The sequence below is a fragment of the Hemicordylus capensis genome, chromosome 5, assembly GCF_027244095.1.
Source record: "Hemicordylus capensis ecotype Gifberg chromosome 5, rHemCap1.1.pri, whole genome shotgun sequence".
Lineage (NCBI taxonomy): Eukaryota > Metazoa > Chordata > Lepidosauria > Squamata > Cordylidae > Hemicordylus > Hemicordylus capensis.
The window spans coordinates 155,035,986-155,060,418 of NC_069661.1; the positions used below are offsets into that span (position 1 = coordinate 155,035,986).

Sequence of the window (24,433 nt, forward strand, 5' to 3'; positions counted from 1 at the left end):
CTGGGCTCCCTTAGCCCAGATTTGCATCCACATGCAACTAGCCTTTGTGTCTGTGTCTCGGTTCTCGCACATGCCTAATCTACAAATTTTAAATATCTGACATTCTTGACCCTATTTACGCAGATAAGTCATCTTGGGAACAGTTTTCTAATTCTCTTTGAAAGAACATGAGGTCAAGGAGAGTCACAGAGGTAATTATAATGATAATTGCTCTTTATGCATTTTCACCTGCAGAGTTTCTTAAATGCTCATCCTCAGAGGAGAGGAAAAAGATAACATTTTAAGCTGATGATTCACAGATTAAACTATGCTGCTGCACTAACAGGTCACACCCACGCAAAACATAGAGACTCCTGTGTTGTCCAACACAGCTCTGAAGAAAGAGTGTGCTAGTCCTATGAGACTGTGAGGAAGTCAATTGTCTTCATTTTCAAAAACTGGATAGATCTGAAGCAAGATTGGTGGACCATCTCTGCAATGTGAGACGTGAGGTGACTTAGCATCAACTGGAAGAGAAAGCATTCCATTAGAATATATACATTTAAAACACACACACACAAAGCTAGGGTGAGGATTTGCAAGAATAAGGTGGAAAGAGCTTCAGGGTGGGGTGGTGTAGTGGTTAGAGTGCTGGACTAGGACCGGGGAGACCCGAGTTCAAATCCCCATTCAGCCATGAAACTAGCTGGGTGACTCTGGGCCAGTCACTTCTCTCTCGGCCTAGCCTACTTCACAGGGTTGTTGTGAAAGAGAAACTCAAGTATGTAGTACACTGCTCTGGGCTCCTTGGAGGAAGAGCGGGATATAAATGTAAAAATAATAATAATAATAATAATAATAATAATAATAATAACTGTTCCATCTGCTTAGTCAACAAAGCAGGCCTAACACATTTTCATCACATTCAACTCAAAGGAACATCTTCAAGTAAGCTTGCTTAGAGGATTTTGCGATCAGTGAAAATACAGTTCACTGTCTCTGTCATAGCAGCAATCTTTTAAAGCAGTGTTTCCCAGGCTTTTTCCTCCTGAGGCACACCTAGATTGGGGGGAAATTCAGCCACACTGCCCCCTCTCCGGCAGGCGTTTTTTTTAAAGCCCCAGCACCATTTAAAAAATGTATTTATTTATTCATGCCCTCCTGGTGTATTATGGGACAAGTCGCCTTCAAAACCTCTTGGCATTGCAGATAACTCGCTCCTTTATGCATCGGACAGGGGGCATGTTAATGGAACTGTTCTGGAACACTGGTGAAATATCCCAAGTCTACGTCTGGGCTTGTGTTGGGGAATTAGCAAGACTGGAGTGAACAGTCCATTACAGTATCAATTTGGGCAAAGCTTTAGTCTGGAAATAAAGGGTTGAGATAGGAATATGGTAGAATCAGATTTATTCAAGGGTTATTGGGGTACAAGGAATGAAAAACAGGCTATTGATAAAAGGTAATAACACTTAACTAGCAATATAAATCAGAGACTCAGGAAGAGGCTTAAAGGTCCAAATTGCAATTAAATCAGCATAAGGCTTGCCAGAGAGAGAGAGGACCTGGAGTGCAGAGTTCAGATTTAGGAGGAAGGAGAGGGGGGGGAGGGAGGGAGAGAGAGAGAGATTATTAGTAATACCTTCCAATTCCATTGGTGTGTCTGACTATGTCACACTGGCAGAATGGGGTACACTGGGGTCCTTCTTCCCAGGGGCCAAGCAGAAGGACAGGGTAGAGGGGAGGCAAGCGTGCCACTTGCAAGCCAGACACCCTGGAAAGTGGCTGGTTCCAGAGAAAATCCAGGGGAGGTCAGTTCTCTAAAGCAGGTAAGCAGGGTGCATGGTTTGGATCAAGAGATAGGTCCAAACCAGGAGCTGGAAGCAAATCTGGAGCAATGGCTGTGGTAGATGGCAGGAGTGGTTCGGGGGGGGGGGGTGTTTCAAGGATGCAGTTGCACTCCCTGTGAATTTTAATTGAGTTTACCTCCACCACCCACAGGGCGGGCAAGCCGTCGCCATCATCATCACCATCACTGCCTCAGCCTGGCCGCTGGAGAGTTGAGAAGACAGAGAGCAATGCTGCAAAGTCACTGCTCTCACTCTCGCTGCAACTGACTCAGCTGGGGCCAAGCTGCTCTCTGAGTCTTGCTCTCAAACTGACTCGGGGCTAGGAAGGAGGAAGCGTGAGGGCTGGGCTGCTTGTGCGGAGCATTCCAGCTCTCCTCCACCCATGCGATGACCACCATGCACACTGTACACATGGGGTGTACAAACAGATAGATTATGCTGGCCTTGGGCCGAAATAAACAAATACATACATACAAACAGATAGATGACACGTGACGCTTACCCCTAGCCTGCGGCTGCGCTTTCCCTGGCTATGGTTTCGCCACTTGCTGCCTACAGGAAAAGGGCGGCAGCATAGCAGCAAAGGCACACAGTTCGTGCCTCCTCAGAGTTAGAGAGAATGACAACGGACACCACACATTTTCATCCCCATCCAAGGTGGTGATTGGCTGGGGTGCAGAACTTAAGGTAGCGTGTGTCACTGAAGCTCTACACACAATCAACATGTGGAACCTAACCAGGCTTGGTGGGGAGAGCAGGCAGCCCGCAATCCCCGCAAATGAGCAGAGACCTGGATTACCAGCTCCGTCTTGGAGCTGGTAGGGGCAGCGGGAATCTGGGGCTGCCTGGCCCCTGGAAGTCTCAGGATGCCTCATGTGAGTGCGCGGGGCATTCTGGGGAGACCCCTGTGGCCGGGAGACTTGTAGCCTCCCGGTCGGGGGTCTACTTATGTGTCGCTGTGTTGTGAACTATACCTGGTTTCGCACTCTGTACATGTTCAGAGGGAAAGAGGGAAAGTCACATCATACACAAACTGAATTGATTCTTGGAGATGGTGACCATGTAGGATCTGGGCACACAAACAGAGATAGAGAGAGACACACTCAGAAAGTTCAATGGGCTTTATTATAAAAAGTTGCTCATCAGGATAAAATAATCCACATTAAAAACATGTTTCCGATTCAAAGTGTAGTGTAATGTGCCTAACTAACATATGTGTGTGCAATCAGTAATTACAGATATCTAATAATCTAACAAATCCTAAATAAAACATTTAGAGAGAAGCAGAGAAAGGAGGAAGGGGGGGCTTAGGAAGGGGGGTAGTAGTGATTAGTAGGAAGGAGGGAAGAGGGATCCAAGGCTTGTGAAGGCAGCATATTACCAGGATCAGAGGCTGGAGAATGGTGGATCTTTCAGCTGAAGGAGAGAAGCTTTTGGCTGAAGACAGGAGCTCTTGGATCAAGCATGCAGTTTGCTCAGAGCACGGCTGAGAGTCAGAGCACCATGGCTGGGGAAGTCTTGACTTCTCACTGCGCAGTGGAAGTCACTGACAGTTCCTGTCCATGGACAGAGTTCCTGCCTCTAGCCCCACGGCTTGGGCAGCAACCTCTTGGATTACTCATGAGCAAGTCTTGCTTGTAGGCACAAGATTGCGTGTAGGCACAAGACTGCTTGTAGGCAAGAGACTGCTAGTTCTCTGTCCAGTAGCCTCATTCTTTATAGTTGTATTTTCCTTTGATCTCTCATAGAGTCTTTCCTGGGTCCCAAAAGGTGACAACTTGCTGTTACCTTCTGGATAATGTCTTTTTAATTATTCAGGCAGTCTAGGGAGATCTTAATCCCATCTTCTGTTAGCTGCTATCTTGAGGAGGGGACACTGCCCAAGGCAAATCTGCCTCTCTGAGGTACAAATGGGCATCTTCTCTTGTCCCCAGATTTGGTAGCCTGATCCAAAAAGGTGTTAAAGTGTTAGTAAAGTAGGAATTAAAGTCTATAGGTGTTTTATTTGTGTGCATTTACCTATGTTGAATTTCTATAGAGAGCAATTAAGTATAGCAGAGCAATAATTGACAAGGATTAACATACACTTCTTGCAACAGGAAAGGGGAGATCAGCCTCTGGCCTCTTCCACAGACATTATCTGATAGTGAGTCACATTTTAGCATTTGGATTGTTCTGGCCTGGCTTGTGTGCTCAACCCATTTCACAATACAATGCTGGATCGCCTCTTCCCTCACAGACCAGTGGAGATCTGGGGTGTCAATTCACCCTGAGTCCAGGTATTAATTCATTTCTTAATATAAAATGAAATCAGACACAGGCCTGAATTCCATATACTTCTGGGCTGGTACCTCTGGTTCTGATATGTTGGGGTGCCCCTAACAGCTGCGGTGCAGCACCACACTGTGGTGGCACACAATCAGTAAAATGTGGTTAGCGGAGTGAGCGCTCCCTTAACTTGTTTTAGGGGAGGGATTCTTAGGTGGGCTAGCCATCGTTGAACCACCGGGCTCAATGTTGGTTATCATGACAGATGGAAACTGGGCTGGGCTCCCTTAGCCTGGTTTCTCTCCATCGTGAGAATAGTCTCATTGTCTCTCAAGCATTTTATTCATTATAAAATGTAGGGGCTTTTATTTATTAAAAGTTATTTAATATGAATGCTTATAAGAACTACAAGAGTCATGCCTTCTTAAAGAGGTTTCCCTCCTGTGCGATGGAATGCTCCAGAAAATGGGAAATGCTCCAATATGATGCCATATGCAATACATATGTCAAGGTAAAGTGTGCCATCGAGTCGATTTCAACTCCTGGTGCCCACAGAGCCCTGTGGTTTTCTTTGGTAGAATACAGGAGGGGTTTACCATTGCCATCTCCCGCATAGTGTGATGCCTTTCAGCACCTTCCTGTATCACTGCTTCCCAATATAGTACCAGCAGGGAATCAAACCAGCAACCTTCTGCTTGTTAGTCAAGCATTTCCCCGCTGTGCAACTTAAGGAGGCAATTCATATGTACATCTTTTAAAAACTAAAAGGAAGTGTGTTTTTTTCTTTAGAACCACAGTTTGACACATGCAAGTCCAGTGGTCAGGTTCCCTTCCCACCTTCACTACCTAATCCGAGGAGGGAAAGAAGATCTAGTCTTCGCAGAGAAGTTAAGGGAAGCAGAAGCTCCAGAAAGGTCTTGTTGCTGTATAACAGGCAGGGCCAAAATGGGCCAACCCTGTTAATTAATTAAGTTGTTGTTGTTTTGTTTTATTATTTATTTTCACATATATACTTAATTTTCATATATATATATATGGCATACCCATTGTTCTCACAAAAGATCACAAGCAAGCTGCCAGCAGGGGGAGAGGAAAGCGGCAGTGCCAGAGCCAGACAGGCTTGCAGGCAGGCAGGAGAAAATGATGACAGCCAGCGGGCGGATAGGTGGGCGGGTGGAGGGGATAAAACGGTGGCTGACGGGTGGGCCAGTGAGGGGAGAAAACAGTGGCTGGCGAGTGGGCAGGTGGGGGGAGAAAATGGTGGCCAGCAGGTGGAGGAAGAAAATGGTGACCGGCAGATGGGCAGGTGGGGGGGGGGAAGTGGCTGGCGGGGGGGAAGAAAATGGTGACTGGCGGATGGGCAGGTGGGGAGGAAACAGTGGCTGGCGGGGGGGGGAGAAAACGGTGGCCAGCAGGTGAGTTGGGGGGGGAGAAAATGGTGGTGGCAGTGGGGGGATAACTAGAGGTGTAGATACTCTGTGCCCAGCCCAGTTAGTATCTTTTATTTTTAAAAAAATACTGATGCACCCCCTGTAATTTCCCACTGAATCTGTCCCTGGTAGACGGAATTGCCAGCATCAAAGCACATGCAGGTGGTGGGTCCAAAGATGGGCCGAACAGGGGTCACACCTCTTGGCTGCGGGGGATGACATCTGTGGCTAACAAAAGAATACATGCTGTATGATTCAGTCATGGGCTCGTGCACACTTGAGGAACAATAGAGTGAAATGTTTTGAAAAAACCTGTATGGGACAGAGTAAATGGGCAAGCTCAAAACTGATCTGGTGGGTCAGGAAGAGCTTCCAGGTGGGTATATCAGAAAGCCTTTCACATTAACAAGCCCATTAATGCTGCTGTGGTGGGGTGGGTGTGATGCAGCCTTATCTAAGCTCCTTTTCAGGTGATTAGTAAGACTAACCCTTTGTGCCAATGAAAAGAGTAATTTGACTACTCTTTTGAGAAACAGTCCTTCTCCTTAACTCACGTCTTACTCAGCCAGGACCCTGTTCTGGATTGCAAAATAGAGAGGGGCATGGGAGTACCTTTCAGTAGCATGTCATACTTGAACCTAGAGTAAAGTTGCCCCATGCTGCTTGTGCTAAGCGACTAACTGAGAGTTTGCCAAATATGGGCATGTGGAGGGCTTGCGATCCCAAGAGTCCAGGTAGCCAAGATGGAGACTGCAAACTTGCAGTTCCAAATTATATAGAGGGGAGCTGCTTGTAGCCCCCGAACAGGCTGTATTCATAGCAAGCACCTCCGTCCCTGTATACTATGGGGCGAGTGAGCTCTAAATGGAGAGAACTGCCTGCTTTTGCAGCTGACTCAAAGTGAGTCAGTGCAGCACACCAATGAGTTTCCCATGGAAAACTCTAATATGCCAGAGTGTTCTAATATGCCAGAGCATTCGAAAAGAGGAGCTTCACTACCCTTTTGAGAAATTATCCTTCTCAACTCGTTTCTTAATCAGCCAGCACTCTTCTCTATATTGCAGAATAAAGAGGGGCACATGGGCACATGGGAGTACCTTTCAGTCACATGTGATACTTGACCTAGGGTAAAGTTGCCCCATGTTGCTGGTTGGGAAATACAGTTTTAGGCCAGTATGAGAGGGATGAAGCAAATCCTATCTCAAACAGATCATGAAAATTGTTGGACTGCATAGTCTGTGACTTCATATATTAGCAATGCCCCTTCCCAACCAGTAAACCTTTTTATAATTTAGGAAACAGAGAAAACATTATTTGAGTCCTTTATTGTAGCATATTTCTGCAATATTTCTGTAATAGTTTCTTCTTCTCCTCCTCCTCCTCCTCCTCCTCTTTGTATTTTGTCATTAAGCTCCCTGTTACTTCTTTCTACCCACATTATTATTTTATCATATTAACTTGTCATACTTTTAAAAAAGCATAATGGTGTTTTCAAAACAGACTCCTCATAATTATTTTAATGTGAATCTTGTTGGCATATTCTGTTTGTTGTGATGCAGAGTTTCTGCATGTTTTAAGTTGTTTAGTTAGTAAGTAAGTTGTTTATAAATGATCATCTGTACTTTCTATAAAGCTAGCACCAACCTGTACCATCTCTTACCCCCATTTGGTGGTGCAGATTGCCTACAATAGTATTTCTCAACCTTTAAACTGAAGTACCCCATAACTTCTGAAATTTTAAAGTAGTACCCCAATTTTCCAGTGGATTTTATATTTACAGCGGTGATTGCTGTATGTTGGAAGAAGGGCTCTGTACAGAAGGCCACGATGTGGCACATGTCTGATCAGGTGTGGGTGGGGTGCACAACCCAAAGACATAGTTGGTAGAGATGTGCACAGAACCGCGGATGTGAGGTTCAATGCCTGCGGGGGTCACAATTTAAGGGTGGGGGAGGGTGTAATCACCCCTCAAGCCACTTTTCCCCCACCGGTGCTCCTTCCTGGTAAAAACCTTTGCGGCGGCACCGAACCTGCCAGTTGCCCCTTCCCCATCCTCAGTCGGAAGTGGCTGGAAGTACCGGGTGCATGTGCGCCCATCACATGCATATATGTGCACGTCAGATGGGTGTGCACATGCATGTGACAACCACACGTGCACCCGGTACTTCCGGCCACTTCTGGCCGAAGACGGGGATGGGGCCGCAGGGAGGTACACTGCGTCCCCGAATATGCTCCTTACCAGGAAGGAGCACTGGTGGAGGGAAAACGGTGGGAGGGGTGAGCACACCCTCCCCCGCCCTTAAAGTAGCACCCCCGCTGGCATCGAACTTTGAACCAGTCCCGATGTTCATAAAAGGCCCTCTGAACAGGTTCATGTACATCCCTAATAGCTGGTTAGAGGTGAGGTTGGCCAGAACTAGGAGGGCTGAACTGTGCCAGGTGCAGCACACTATTCTGAAGGGAGAAAGGGTCACAACATAGAGACAGGGGGAAAGGGCCAGAGAAATAGGAAAAGAGAGAGAGAGAGACAGAGAGAGCGAACACACAAGACAGAGAAGAGGGTAGGGTGCAGAGACAGCAGGAAGAGCAGAAGAGGGAAAAGGGACAGGTGGCAATGCTAATTGTGGAGATGACCCTTAGAAGGAAGGAAGATCGTGGCTGCTTTTTCCCCCTTTAAAAGGTATGTCTGTAGGAATACTGTGGTGGTGGTGGGTGAAGGTCTGGGATTAAAAAGACATAGACACATGCAATATATTGCTGAGACAAAAATAACACATGAATCACAAAATGATAGACTTGTACAAGCAATATAACTCAAACATTTATATATATATTTAAAATCTGGTAAGATTGCTGCATTATGTGCCTTCTGACTATACCCTACCTAGAGCCCATGTATACTGTATCAGAATATGTGACTTAAAGACAATCATTCATTCCAGGTTTGCTTCATTACATCAACTAAAGTAGATGTTGCATCCTTAGTTGTTGCATCTACCCTGAATTTAAAAGTTGCACCTGTGCTACAGGTTTCAGATTAGTCACAATCTAACCAAAGTCAAGCATTCTTGGCACAAAATAACTAGGTTAAAAGTGCAGCGGTCCAGGCTTCTACTGGTATCAGTTCAGCAGTCAGCCTGCACAGCTTCAGAACTACGTTAGGCATTTCTTTTCCCCATGGCCTTTCCCACAAAGTCACTTGGTCTAGCAACAACAAACCCGGGGCCCAGCTGCCTTTGTTTCCAAACTGCTGGCATGAGTCTTATTCAACTCTAAGTCCTTACTAGTGCTTCACTAGCCCCCATAGGCCTATTCCCAGGCTATATTGGATCCTCCTCTCCTTTTGCATCTTTCCCCATCGAGACAACCCTCCTTCTTAGGTCAGAGATATAGGTCGCAGCAGGAACTGTAGGGAAATGTAGTCCCAAGACTCCACAGTCCCTAATTACATTACAACGTTAGAATATAGCAGGTGAATTGCCCCCATCAGCTTACAACATTCACTAATTTAAAAGCAGCAGTCATTAGTGAGTGTGTGTGTGTGTGTGTGTGTGTGAAGCCCCCTTCTTCCTTGCGCACACGTACATGCACACACAAATACGTTGTATTTGAGAAATCACACAAGCTAGGCTTTTTTCTTTCCAAGGCCTTTCCCACAGAGTCACTTTGTATAGCATTTCCCCCCTAAAATTTCCATAATAAATTTAATTATTTGTTTGTTTAAAAAAATGAGGGGGAGAAAAATGTAGGGGGACACACACACCCACTATCGGTCTCATAGATCAAGAATAAAATGTTCTTCACACACAGAGAGAGATTCATGTGGAGGGGGTTCCCCTGCTAACTGAGCAAAGAGACACCTTTTTAAAGTGGTGGATCTCTTTATTGAGCAGGGGGAGAGCAACTGGCCCTATCCAACCCTAGCATAGCATCCCTCCAGTGAGGCTGTTCTCACAAGCAGCCAAGACTGGGCTAGGGCAGCCCACGAGAACTGCTGGGAGCTGCATGGCTCCTGATGGTGCCACGGTGGCAAACCCACCTAGGGAGCCCTCCGAATAGCCACAATTAAGGGCATGAGCACAACCTTACCCCGGGCTAACTGCTCATGTGTCGGTGCCAGCTGCTCCCAGCCAGTGCTGACACAGGAACAGGCACCCAGCCATTGCCATGGGAATCCTTAGAATTCACTGCGTGTTTGCACGGTGCATTGTGGGATTTCCAGAGGCTGGGATGAGCTATTGTTTACTTTGAAAAGGGAAACGAGACAATTTTACAATGGCCTAGCGAGCTACACATTCTTTAGAGTCTGAGCAATGCCTGTCAATCGCACATCTCTTGACATTTGAACAATATAGTATGGGGTAAATTATCACTTAACTCACTTGCACAATATGTGCTTTTCAAAACCGAATGTTCACAGGTGAAATTTTATTGTGTTTTGTTTTCCATGGAGATTGATAGACCTTGACCACTGTGGCAAGATGGCATGTTTTTCAAAATGAATAACAGTCTGATCCAGAGAAGAAGGTATATAAATCAAGGTCCAGAGGGAGAAAGAAGGATGGCAGAGAAGAGGTTGCTTTTACACTCTCAGCTTCTCTGCAACTAGCTGGCAGCAAAAATGAACTAAGGTTCCGCATTTCACTTAATATAGTGCTATATTATCCAGCAATGTCTGCCCACATGACCAGTATCTTCCTATCATGTTTGTTCATGAGTAAGTCTGTGTCAGCAAAATAGTATCACTTCACTTTAAGATAGGACTGCACAACTTCAGCCATTCTGCAGATGTTAGACTGCCATCTCCCATCACACTGACTATTGGCCACTATGGTTGGGGATAATAGGAGTTGTAGTCCAATAACTGCTGGAGGGCCAAAGTTGTGCAGCCCTGCTATAAAAACCGACGTGGGAATCTTGAGAAGAAATGAGTAACTAAAGCCTCTCTCATTTATGAACAGATTGGGGTAATTCTGCATTAATTAATAGAAAGCAATAGAGTGGGCTGAAACCTGTGTATTTAAAGGCACAGCAGTTCTGAAATGATTCAGTAGCAGGTTGCATGTCCACACTGAACAATTTCATTTTTATTACAAAATGAAGTAAGGTCTTGGGGGGGGGGACGACATGGGAAGAACACAGAAAACACTGGAATGGAAAAAGAACATATAAGAATAGCCCTGCTGGATCGGGCCCAAGGCCCATCTAGCCCAGCATCCTGTTTTACACAGTGGCCCACCAGATGCCTCTGGGGAGCCCACAGGCAAGAGCTGAGGGCATGTTCTCTCTCCTGCCGTTGCTCCCCTGCAACTGGTATTGAGAGGCATCATGCCTCTGACCATGGAATCATGCCACCAGACTAGTAGCCATTGATAGACCTGTCTTCCATAAATTTGTCTAAGCCCCTTTTAAAGCAATCCAAGCTGGTGGCCATCATCACATCCTGTGGCAGAGAATTCCATAGATTTAAGCATTGTGTGAAAAAGTACTTCCTCTTTTCGCCTTAAGGCTCCTTCATGCCGCACCCACCTTTTGAATCCCCTTTGCCTATAATGGGGAATCCTCACCGGATTCCCCTCTACTAGCATAGCCCCTCAGATCGAATGGCCAAGAATGATTCCATGCACACCCCTACTTCTAACTGAGGCAGAAGATTAGAGAACAAGGATGATGTAAATAGACACTTACTTACATCAACAGATACAATGTATATCAATGAGATACACATCGAGCTTTTTCCTGATTCAGAAAAGGGCCTGCTGCATAAATGCAAGTCATTGTCTCTAATTTGAATGAATGAATGAAAGAATGGAGAGGAAGAATGCCTGAAAATGAAGCACTAAAAGTCCTATTCTTCAGATACATGGGTTAAATGTAAAATAATCTAAGAAATCATTTAAGTCAGACTGCATAGTGATTTAAAATCCAGACAAATGCCACCCTTCTTCTCTCTGTGCATGCATGACTAAGGACAGTTGCACATGAATGCCTGAAAGTGCTGATGAGGATTAGGAAAGGAACTAAATGCATGAGACCGTGCTTCTGGAAGAACCCAGTACGATATTTCAAAAAGAAATGAAGGAAATTTTTCATAGTATTGTCAAGAGATCTCACTTGCAGTATTGTTTTTGAATAAGGAAGGATTGCAGATTATTGTTCCATGGATAACATGAAGGAAGAATATGAGACTCACTCAAGCATATAAAGGGCTACATTCTGCTGGATCACATCTTTGGTCCATCAAGTCTAGTACTGACTGACAACAGTTCCTCAAGACCTTTGCATGGTAGTCTTTCTCAGCCATACTAATTGAAATCCTATAAGCAGTTCTAGCATGTGTGTGTGTGTGTGTGTGTGTGTGTGTGTGTGTGTGTGTGATGGGGGGGGGAGCTTGAACCCAAAAATCTTCTAAATGCAAAGTACCTCCTAGGCTCCCTGACCCTGTTTTCTATAATCTGTCCATATATATCAATGTCCCTATATTGTCCCCATATTTGCCTCTTGGTGATGTCTTGTTCACTTTTTTCATGTGAGTTGCTAGAGCTGTTATTCTTCAGGATTCAGCTACCTCCTCAGAATTTTTAGACATTAAATCTGCAAGTAGCTGGACAGATACATGGTGTAAACCTGTATGCCAACTGATACACAGTTAAAGCACTATACAGTGCACAGCATATAGTGGGAGGAATCCAGTTTACTGTGTCATATTGAGTGGGGTGTGTGGGCAGTAGTCCTTGGTGTGAACATTGGTCATTACAAGTGTATCCCCATTTTCATCTATGAAACATTGGAGAGTATGAGCTTGGCTCATCAGCTTTGGTAGTCCAGAATAGTGTGTTCTGTATGCATTTTCCATTTGTGGCAGTCTTGTAGCCAGATTTGTGTTCCATGCCTTCCAGGTTGCAGTGGTGTAGTGGTGCCAAGGGCAGCCCTAGCATGAGATCTGAGCCCCTCCGCCTGCCTTTGTGGTTCCCATCACTTGTGGGAGGGGAGAGGTGGCCTTGTGGTAGCAAGCATGACTTGTCCCCATAGCTAAGCAGGGCCTGCCTTGGTTGCATATGAATGGGAGACTAGAAGTGTGAGCACTGCAAGATATTCCCCTCAGGGGATGAAGCCGCTCTGGGAAGAGAAGAAAGTTTCAAGTTCCCTCCCTGGCTTCTCCAAGATAGGGCTGAGAGAGATTCCTGCCTACAACCTTGGAGAAGCTGCTGCCAGTCTGTGTAGACAATACTGAACTAGATAGACCAATGGTCTGACTTTGTTTAAGGCAGCTTCCTATGTTCCTATCTTGTGCTGTCTGGCTTCCCACCCACCACTCGTACTGCCTGGTTGCCCATCCTGCTTCCCTTTGCCAGGCCGCAACATGGTCTGATAACATCAACACAGTGAGAACAGGTGCTGGTGCGGTGATGTCATTGGACAGCATCCCGATCCAATGCTTCATGTCAGCCAATGTGCTTAATATGTCACCTGTTCTGTGTAGTTAAACTAGATGGAAATTAATGGTATTTAATACGCGTCGTTCTGTTTTAAAAGGAGATAAATGAGGACTGGTACTGTGAGTTGAGTGACATTTCAATCTTTATAATAGTTCTCTGCAGGGACCCAAATGTATAGTATTTCACATTTTGTGTAATTCCAGACATTGCGAGAGATGGCTTTATTACACTTTCTTGTCAGAGGATTGCTTAATAAATCAGGGAGTCAGTCATTGTCAGATAATGAGCATGAACAGCAATAATTTAGGGTCCAAATTAATCATACTGTAAATTCTAATGCTAAAAGGAGAAGGTATAACGAGCAAACACTGTGCCTTATCATGCAGCTTTTCCAGCTGACATTGCACTGAGCAAGTAATTGCTAAATCTTGAGAGTTTGATTCATATAATTTTTCCTACCTTCCCCTCACCAAAAATCCAGAGGCACGTTCCAGATTGGTCTTACAGAGGAGAGCAAGAAACTGGATGAAAAGAGAACAAAAAGAGAGGTTTGGGGGTTCTCATCTGTTGGAAGCTATACCCTTTGACTAGGAAGCCCCTCAAATACTGGACTTATGGAATGCAGTATAGAACTTGAGGCTATTCACACGAGTGTGCAAAACTGGGCTAAGGGAGCCCAGACCAGTTTTGCACACTCGTGTGAACCACCAGGATTGCACCTGATCCCGGTGGCCACACTGTGGCAAACCCTCCTATGTAGCCTCCTTCTAAAATGATGTTAAGGGAGTGAGCGTTCCCTTAACTTCATTTTGTTGATCATGTGTCAGCCGCGGCTGCTTGCAGCCATGGCTGGCATACTGGAGGGGGGGGCAGAGGGATCCCGGTAATGCACCACACACTTGTGCAGTGCATTATTGGGGCTCTGGGGGCGAGGCGACGTGTGGCGATGTGTTCCAGCACCCCAACCCCAGAGCTGCTGCGAGAGCTGCAGGAGGAGCCACCGATCGTCTGGGCGGGTGATCCGCCCACCCAGAGAAGGAAACACAATCACCTGTGGGGACGGTAGGCTAAATCCACCTTCCCTGCAGACTGCCCTGGCGCTCTTCTCACCAATCGTGAGAAGAGTTCCATTGTCTAACATCTTGACAAACACTGTATGTGTGTTTCTAACAGCACGCACTCAGCACAAGCCCCCACACTAGTCCCCGTGCATCTGAGGTGTGGGAACTCTTCTGCAAGAGCGCAACTATTTTTAGCACTCTCCCTGAACTCTGGAAGCACTCTGTTACAGTAGAAACACTTCCCTGACCCTTCACTGTAACAGAGTGCTTCCAGAGCATGGAGAGCACACCAAAAAATATTGTGCTCATGCGCAAGTGTGCCCACACTTCAGAACCATGGGGACTAGTGTGGGAGCTAGCACTGCATGTGTGCTGCTGTTTGACGTCCACACACTGAATTAGTCAGGATGTCAGCCACTGAGCAGAGCTACTGGAGAACTCCAGTTCAATGGCATTTTTATACTGAATTGGGAGGACTGTGCTTTTGGGACCAATTTTGAGCATGTGATTAAAACAGAATTTAACTGATCCTGGCCTCTGCATTGTGTAGGGCCAAACTACACATTACGTTAAGTCTATTGTTAATTGATGGAATTAACACAGTAAGTGGATCAGAGGTGTCCCTTCTTAGCTGAAAAACAAACACCCACAGCCATAGGGGCCCTGATCCAGTTTGGGACAGTAATGTTCTAGGAAGAGGGGTTAACTGTTGCAGAGTAATTACTTATCCTCTATAAGGATAAGGTGGTTATTGTACACTGCCCAGAACCTCTGGATGGGGCGGTTTATAAATGTAATAAATAATAATAATAATATAAGTAATTGAACACAAAGTCAACTTTAACTGAGAAACAAGAGTTTGATATTTATTACTAACTAAACATAGGCTAAGAAAAAAATAAACAGACTAACAGTCTCTGTAGCTGTACTACTCAGTGCATATCCTATCAATATTCCTTCTTCACTTCTGCAATCTAATTTTTCTATTAGTTCTTTATGAATATATGCATATGCTTTGTATCCAAATATTCTAATAAGCTTTAAGTTAGGTTCTGTCTCATTCCACACTTTATTACTCCTTTAGTTTTAGTTGGAAGCCTATTCTATAAATAAGTTGCAGTCATTACAGCTTCTCCCCAGTTTTGTTTTCCAGACATGAGTCAAGAAACATACTTCTATACATTTCAAAGTTCTGTTCTTTCTCTCTCCCATTCCATTTTGCTCTGGAGTACAAGGTATTGTTTTCTCATGTTTAATACCTTGTTCTTTTAAGTATTGTTCAATATCCTTCCCAGTATATTCCCCACCATTATCAGTGCACAAAGTCTTAGGTTTTCTGCTAAACTTGTTGCTTACTCTAGCCACATATTCTTTAAGTTTTGGCAACACTTCATTTTCCCCTTTGAGTAGGTAACTGTAAACATAGTGAGAAAAATCATCTATGAAAATCAGAAAATAGAGATTCTTTCCTGGTGTCGTTATTGGAAAGGGTCTACAAATATCACTGTGAATCAAATCCAAAACCTCACTGGATTGTCTTTCTGTGGTTGATTAATATGTGCCCCTTACCACAGCTTAACAGTGTATAGCTTTTAGCCTCCCTAATGTCTTCACAGTTCCAGACATAGCCTGTTTTAATGTTGTGTAAATGTGGATTTAATGTAATCTACATTATGTGGGTCAAAGACTGTTATAAAGATTGATTGATTGATTGCCCCTTGTTGCTTTTACTTTAACACATTCAATGCATTTAACTTCAGATTTGCATGGTTTAACTTGTAGATTTCTGGCCAATTTTCCTTTTACTAGTTTTGAAATGCATTCCTTGCTTGGATGCCCAGATTGGTGATACTATAAACTCATGCAATCTTTGTGTGCACATTGACTTGCAACATTAGTTTGCAAGTCAATGTGCACACAATCTTTTGCAATCTATTTTATACAGTTGATCATCTTTCAACATGCCTTTCCTCCTTTGAAAGAAGGAAAGTCCTTTGGAATTTTTCCTCCTTTGAAAATAAAGCAATGGTCCCTTTTGAAAAGAACTCTACATCCATGCCTTGTAGCTGTTTTTACACTCATTAAACTGTTTTGGAACAAAATTGAAACATAGTATGTCTCTGGAATACACACTTCATTCACTCTATTTGCATCAAGATTACACTTCAGATAAACTGTCCTGCAAAAATCTGCTGCAGATGATTTTCTTTGCATTGCACAATTTTTCATCATTCTCAGCATTATTTTTATTGCTTTCACTTTTGCATAGGCAAGTTTGTTAGAAAGTCCATTTTTCTGGAATTTAGTCTTATTCCTTTTCCCCTGCTGAGAATAATTCTCTTGCTTTTTATTGGGGCATGTATTCATTAAATGCAAGGTGCTTCCAAATATAAAACATTGCATACCATCAGCAATTTTGGAGGCATGATTTTAAACTGATTCCTCCCTTTCTGGGTTTCCCCCCAAATTAAATTATTGCGAATGCTCCTGCATAAAACTCAAAATCACATGTTAATTAATTTGACAACTAATTTGTCAAATTGACAGAGAATTGACAATATTCTCATATTCTTTAGGCAAGGTATTAAGCAAAAGTCCAATTTTCGATGCTGCAGGCATATGTATCTCCTGCAGTTCCAACGCTTTCGGTATCCCCCAAATAAGCATATGTGCTCATGCAAACTCTCTCCCTCTGAATCTTTTATTACAGAACTGCAGCATAAGATAAACTTGACTATTCATGGTTCTTTGTGAAAGACCTCCTTCAATCATTCTCACATCTCTCATTCTATTTTTGTCTTCTATATGATAGATTAACTGATCACTTACAGTCAGAGATATGTGTCCCATGGCTTGCTTGTGTGCAGAACCCCATCATCCCTGTTTCTTTTCATTCTCTGTTGGTCTTTGTTCTTCCAGAACATAAGGTATTCCAAGTGTATTCAGCAACATCTTCACTCTAAAGAACCATTTTATTTAGTTTGTTTCAATGAGAATTTCAAGAATATATGGAATAGCCTCCCCATAGAAGCAAAAGTAATAAATTAACAACAACCACTTTATTTGTTAGCCGCCTCATAACAAATCGTTATCTGGGTGGCTTACAACACAACATTAACACATGAGATAAAAACACATAACACATTAAATCATAAGAGACCAAAAAAAAAGGAGGATGGGGTGGGGGAAGCAAAAAATAATAATACAATACTGAACAATTTAAAAGACATTGTTAAAATCAATTAAAATCAGACCAAAAATTCTAAAATTTAAAAGGCCTGAGTGAACAAAAAGGTCTTCACCTGGCATTTAAAAGAACAAAGTGATGAAGCCAGATGAACTGCACAGGGGAGGCTGTTCCACAAACATAGTGCAACCACCAAAAAGGCCCTCTCCCCTCCCCTCATTTGGCAGCGGCACTCAGAGGAGGGCCTCTAAAGAAGATCTTAAGGTACAGATTGGGATATATGGGCAGGTCTCAAGTAACCTGGTCCCAAGCCATTTAGGGTTTTTAAGGTTAAAACGATCACTTTGAATTGGGCTTGGAAACGGACTGGGAGCCAGTGCAGCTGACGAAGCATTGGTGTAATATGCTCAAAATATCCAGCCCAGTTAATAATCTTGCAGTCCTATTTTGTACCAGCTGCAGTTTCTGGATCATTTTCAAAGGCAGCCTCACATACAATGCAGTGCATTAATCTAAATGAGAGGTTACCAGAGCATGAGTAATTGTGGCCAAGCTTTCTCTGTCCAAGTAAGATCGCTGTTGGCATATCAGCCAAAGCTGATAAAAGGTGCTCTGAGCCACAGAGGCCACTTGAAACTCGAGTGACAGTGCTGGATCAATGAGCACCCCAAGCTGCAATCCTAATCCTTCAGGGGCAATGCAACCCCACCAATAACAGGCTGAACATTATTCACCCAGGCAGAGGAACCACCGACCAGCAGTACTTCTGTCTTGTCTGGACTGAGTCTCAACTTGTTCACCCTCATCCAATCAATTACTGTATCCAGACACTGATTCAGGACAGTCACTGCCTCACCTGCATCTGATGAAAAGGAGAAATACAACTGAGTGTCATCCACATACTGATGACACCACAGGCCAAATCTCCAAATGACCTCTCCCAGTGGTTTCAAGTAGATGTTAAATAGCACAGGGGAACAAATGGAACCCTGCAGAACCCCAAAGCATAAGTGCCAAAAGGTTGAACAGTAATCCCTCAGCACACCCAACTCGACCAGCCTATCCAAAAGGATACCATGGTAAATTGTATCAAAAGCTGCTGAGAGATCCAAGAGAATTAACAGGGTTGCACTCAACCCCTCCTGTATTCTACCAAAAGAAAACCACAGGGCTCTGTGGGCGCCAGGAGTTGAAATCGACTTGACGACACACTATACCTTTAGGCCAAGATCTACAGGAGAGCTGAAGTTGAGCAGCCATGGGCTAGTGTAACATCCTGAGTATGTTTGTAATACCAGTATTTACAATGCTGGCTATTGAGCCTCATTTTCAATGGCCTTACTGGCCAACGTGGTGTAGTGGTTAGAGTGCTGGACTAGGACCGGGAGACCTGAGTTCAAATCCCCATTCAGCCATGATACTAGCTGGGTGACTCTGGGCCAGTCACTTCTCTCTCAGCCTAACCTACTTCACACGGCTGTTGTGAAAGAGAAATTTAAATATGTAGTACACTGCTCTGGGCTCCTTGGAGGAAGAGCGGGATATAAATGTAATCATCATCATCATCCCCCAGTGAGGCACTACCTTGGCGTGGTTGTGGGGCTTGCGTGCTCTGAGGAAGGTGAGAGCTATGCCAGATGTCCAACCATACTGGACAGGTCTCACCAGAGGAGCCAGACAAAGAGTGCCTCTCCCATCAACAATATGGTGAGACATAACATTAATGAATCTATACCAGATTGGTCGTCGCCCGGATCAACAAGGACCGCGCCAGGTGCTGGAGTCCCTGGACATCTGGTGGCAAGTGGGCAACAGGACTCAGGATCTTCAGTTGAGCAACCAGGGCTGGAGACTGCAAGGTTACTGGAAGAAACGCTTAACCGGAAAAAATATATGAAAAATGCCAACAAGGAAATAATGATCTGCAACTAGAAGAGGTTATTTTAAAAGAATGTACCAAATTTGGAAAGAGAAGCATCCAGATACAGAAATAACAGAACAAAGGCTCGCAGACCAGAGAAGATTCATAATAAGAAATAAAGTATTCACAGGAGTTGAGCTGGAAAAACTGCAAAGAGCAACACAGGCTTAAGATATGGAAGAAGAATTACCACCAACTGAAGAAGTTGCTCAGGCGCAGGTGGAGGAGGTTTTGGAAATCGAGGATGCCACTGTTGCTGAACTGTTTTAAAATCAAAACCAGGCAACCTCCCCTTTGCCTTCACCTCAAAAACCCGAATGCCGTTTAACAGAAAAGCAACAAGAACTAAAGCAAAAAATAACTGAGCACATGAACCAAACAACCACCAGGGTTTGACTTCCAGCTCTAAAAACAGTAGCCAAAAAACAACTTGCTGAGGCATTAAAAGATGTCAATGCCTCACTTGCAGAAATAACAACCAAGAATTTGCAGGAAACAAACCAACTAATGTACAGTGCAGCAACAATAACAACACAAGAGCTCGGATATAAGATCAGTGGACCTGTAAAAAAAGAAAGTAGTACATCACCTAAATGGAAGATTAGATTAGAAAATAAAATCTCCAGACTCAGATCAGATGCTAGTAAATTGAAATATATGAAAGACAAGAAGCTGAAGAATGAAAACACCAAACAGTATCTGATCCAAAAATACCACCTAGATTCAAGGAAAATTAAAGAAGTCTTGGAAATAATAAAGCAGCAAATAACAGCAGTGTCAAAGAAGATTAGCAGATACGAAGCCAGAATTACACAACACAGGAAGAATCTCCAATTCCAGTCGAATCAGAGACGTTTCTACCAAAGCCTAGAAGGAGAAACTGCAAGAAACGTAGAAACACCAAATCAAGAAGAAACAGTGCAATTCTGGGGGAAATTATGGGACAATCCAATAGATTATAATAAAAAAGCAGGCTGGATGAAAGAGGTCAAAAAATGTAACCAACAAATGCAAGATCTAATAATAACACCAGAATTAATAAGTGAAAGAACAAAGAAAATTAAAAATTAGACTGCTCCAGGCGACGATGAACTGCATGGCTTTTGGCTTAAACACCTAACAAGCCTTCATAAACAACTATCAAAACATTTGAATCAAATTTTGCAAGGAGGTGATATTGAACAATGGCTAACAACTGGGAAATCTCATAATGAAAGACCCAGCAAAAGGTGTGGTTCCAAGTAATTATAGACCAATAACCTGCCCGCCAACCACGTTCAAATTATTAACTGGAATAATAGCAGATGAAGTGATGCAACACTTATTAACTAACAAACAGCTTCCAGTTGAACAGAAAGGAAATTGCCTGAACACCAGAGGCACAAAAGACCAGCTGCTGATTGACAAAATGATTTTAGAAAACTGCAAGAGAAGAAAAACCAATCTAAGTGTTGCATGGATTGACTACAAGAAAGCCTTCGATTCATTGCCTCACACATGGATACTAAAATGTTTAGAAGCAACTGGTGTCAGCAAAAACATTCAGATATTTATTTTTAAAAAAACAATGAGCATGTGGAGTACACAGTTAACAATCAATGGCGAAACACTTGGACAGGTTAGCATTAGAAGAGGCATTTTCCAAGGGGACTCACTATCCCCTCTGTTGTTTGTAATCGCCATGACCCCACTTTCACAAATACTAAACAAAACAGGCCTTGGATACCAAACATCTAAAACATCAAGTAAAATAAATCATGTGCTGTATATGGACGATCTGAAGTTGTATGGAAAGTCCCAGTCAGAAATCGAATCACTGCTAAACACTGTCCGTATATTCAGTAGCGATATAGCAATGGAGTTTGGACTAGACAAGTGTGCTGCATTGATAATGAAAAGAGGAAAAATAAGAAAAACAGAAGGAATAGAACTACCCAATGGAAGCGACATCAAGAACCTGGAAGAGAAAGAACATTACAAATACTTGGGCATTCTCCCTGCTGATCAGGGGCGTAACTAGGTTGGAGTGGGCCCTGAGACAAGAATCTTAAATGCCCCCCCCCCCCGTCACCGCTTACCTCTCCTTCCTCTGGCCAGATGTCTCTGCTAACTAGATGGTTCCCTCCTTGCGGGGGGATGCTCCGAGGCCAGGGTCAACTGTACGTGGCCAGTGGGTGCTTGGCTTGGTGACCACCCCCCACCCACCCACCCCCAGCCTCCCTGCAGGGCAGACGGGACAACCTGGCCTTGTTCTGCTCGGCCAGAGGGGCTGGAGCACGCAGGGAGTTTTTGACGGTGGCTTTACTCGGTTGATAAGGGCGACCCGAGGAGGAGAGGAAAGGGAAACCAAAGATTAAAGAAACCAAGCGGTTATCCAAGAGGCGGCGAGGTGAATCCTCCCGTGCAATCCAGAACCACTTCAGCCCACCTAGTTCCTCTGCTTAGCCCCTTGGAGCGAGCAGAGGCTGAGGGTCTTTTTAAGCCCAAGGAACAGCGCCTCCCGGGCTCAAGGGGCTGGGGACATCAGCCTGGGAAATGTCCAAGTGGAAGGAGGTTGGCAAAGCAATGCACTGCAGAATGCCACTCTCCTTCCCCGTCGACCCTGAGGTGTCTGAGGCAGTCGGGCGAGCTGCCAGGGATTCCCTTCACATCTGAGCAATTCCCTTCTCCACCTCCTCTGCTGGAGAGAATGCCTGCCTACTATCGCCTCCGCACTCCGAAGGGGAGAGGAGAAGGAGGGCGGGGGCAAAGCTGGGCTCGCGACCTACACTCTGCCCCTTTCCAAATTGGGCATTCTCCAGGCTGATAACATCGCATGCACTGAAGTTAAAAGAAAAATGGGAAGTGAATACATCAGGAGAGTTAGAAAAATCCTCAAGTCCAAACTCAATGGCGGGAACACCACACAAGCCATAAACACCTGGGCTATACCTGTTATTAGATACACTGCAGGAATAATAGACTGGACCCAGGCAGAGCTAGAGACGCTGGATCGTAAGACCAGGAAAAATAATGACCATCAATCATGCTCTGCACCCCCGCAGTGATGTAGATAGGCTATACCTCCCTCGCAGCTCAGGTGGAAGAGGAATGGTACAAGTCCATCAAACAGTAGAGGAGGAGAAAAGAGGCCTTGAAGAATATATCAAGGACAGTGAAGAAGATGCACTTCAAATGGTCAAGAACGAGAAACTATTCAACACCAATGAAACAAAGCAGGCCTACAAGAAAGAACAAGTCAAGAACCAAGCAGAAAAATGGAAAAATAAGCCACTGCATGGTCAATATTTGCACAATATAAGTGGAAAATCAGACATCACCAAGACCTGGCAATGGCTTAAGAATGGCAACTTGGAGAAAGAAACAGAGGGTTTAATACTGGCTGCACAAGAACAGGCACTAAGAAAAAATGCAATAAGAGGAAAAGTAGAAAAATCCACAACAAACAGCAAGTGCCGCCTTTATAAAGAAGCAGATGAAACAGTGGACCACCTAATCAGCTGTTGTAAAAAGATTGCACAGACTGACTACAAACAAAGGCATGACAAGGTAGCAGGGATGATACACTGGAACATCTGCACAAAATACAAGCTACCTGTAACCAAACATTGGTGGGACCATAAAATTGAAAAAGTTGAAGAAAATGAAGATGTAAAAATATTATGGGACTTTCAACTACAAACAGACAAACATCTGCCACACAATGCACCAGATATAACTGTAGTCGAGAAGAAAGAAAAACAAGTCAAAATAATCGACATAGCAATACCAGGGGATAGCAGAATAGAAGAAAAAGAAATAGAAAAAATCACCAAATACAAAGATCTACAAATTGACATTGAAAGGCTGTGGCAGAAAAAGACCAAAATAATCCCAGTGACAATTGGCACCCTAGGTGCAATTCCAAAAGACCTTGAAGAGCACCTCAGCACCATAGAGGTCACAGAAATCACCATCAGCCAATTACAAAAAGCAACTTTACTGGGAACAGCCTATATTTTGCGATGATATCTATAATAACTAACAGTATTGACGATAAAATTCAGCCATCCCAGGTCCTTGGGAAGGACTCGATGTCTGGATAAAACAAACTAGTCAATAACACCTGTCTGACTGTGTAAACAAGTAATAATAATAATAATTAATAATAATAATAATGGCATTGGCAGCCTACAGAATTGGACCTGCCCATAAATCATCAAGAACGACAACGAAAGGAGTGTGAAAATTAATTTGACTTCTCTCTCTCTCTCTCTCTCTTTCCTCCCAGCTTTCATGCCAATGTCAGACTGGCCAGAAATGTTTTGGCTCCAAGCTCTACTTTTCCTGGCTATTAAAGAAATCCATTACTGTATGTCAGTATAAATCTGCAAGTTTCTGGTCTTTTGCCTTCTTTCTTCAGGTCACCTTTAAAAGATTTAGCCAACATTATCCAGAAAAGTAAAGCACATCATAAATTGATGTGGACTCATCCTATTTGGGAGCAGGGGGCTTAAATATTTAAACACTACACAGGCATTAGTAAATGAAGCATGACCTTTTTCAGCACCACGCAACTGAAATTTTGCATTGCAATGATTTTGCATTAGTGGAGAGAGAGAGCTTCTACAGGACAGAATCCAACAATTTCAAGTCAAAAAATCTCTCTTCCTCATCACATTTTTTGCAAGAATGGATCAGGCAAACATTGGTTGGGACTTTCAGAACAAGAATCTCTTCTTGCTACAATTTTGCTTCAGTGTCAAAGACACTAGGGATGTACAAAATATTTTGCTGCCAAAGCGGGCCCTTTCAAGTGTTTCAAGCTTGAAAAAAATGCCCTTTAAATAAAGGGCCTATTTTGAGCTTGGAACAAAACAACTTTGTATCAATTCAAAACATTTTGGAGTTTTAAGTGTCAATTTGGAGGCTTGTTTCACCTTATTTATTTATTTATTTATTTAGCACACTTCTATACCACCTAAAGCGCAAGTTCTCTGAGCAGTTTATAGGACAATACAAGCAGCCAATAAAAGATTAACATATTTCAACAATTAACATTTAAAAACTTAAAACTATTAAACACAATTAAAACACAATTAAAACAATATCTAATTAAAAGCCTGGGTGAACAGATACATCTTGACTGCCCTTTTAAAAGTTGTAAGAGATGAGAAGACTCTTATTTCAGCAGGAAGTGTGTTTCAAAGCCTCGGGGCAGCAATGGAGAAGGCCCGTCCCCGAGTAGCCCTCAGATGAGCCAGTGGCAACTGCAGACAAACCTCTCCAGATGATCTCATTGGGCGGTGCGGTTCATTG

At 43.7% G+C, this 24,433-nt stretch overlaps 1 long non-coding RNA gene across 1 annotated transcript; it reads right to left on the reverse strand.

The window, feature by feature from the left end:
• Positions 1 to 195: 195 nt before the first annotated feature.
• On the reverse strand, positions 196 to 21,292 carry LOC128328436 (uncharacterized). The gene is made up of 3 exons (XR_008309215.1): positions 17,949 to 21,292; positions 16,857 to 16,986; positions 196 to 506 (listed from the first exon to the last, which is right to left on the reverse strand). It is a non-coding gene; the product is annotated as an uncharacterized LOC128328436 (long non-coding RNA).
• Between the last annotated feature and the right edge of the window lie 3,141 nt (positions 21,293 to 24,433).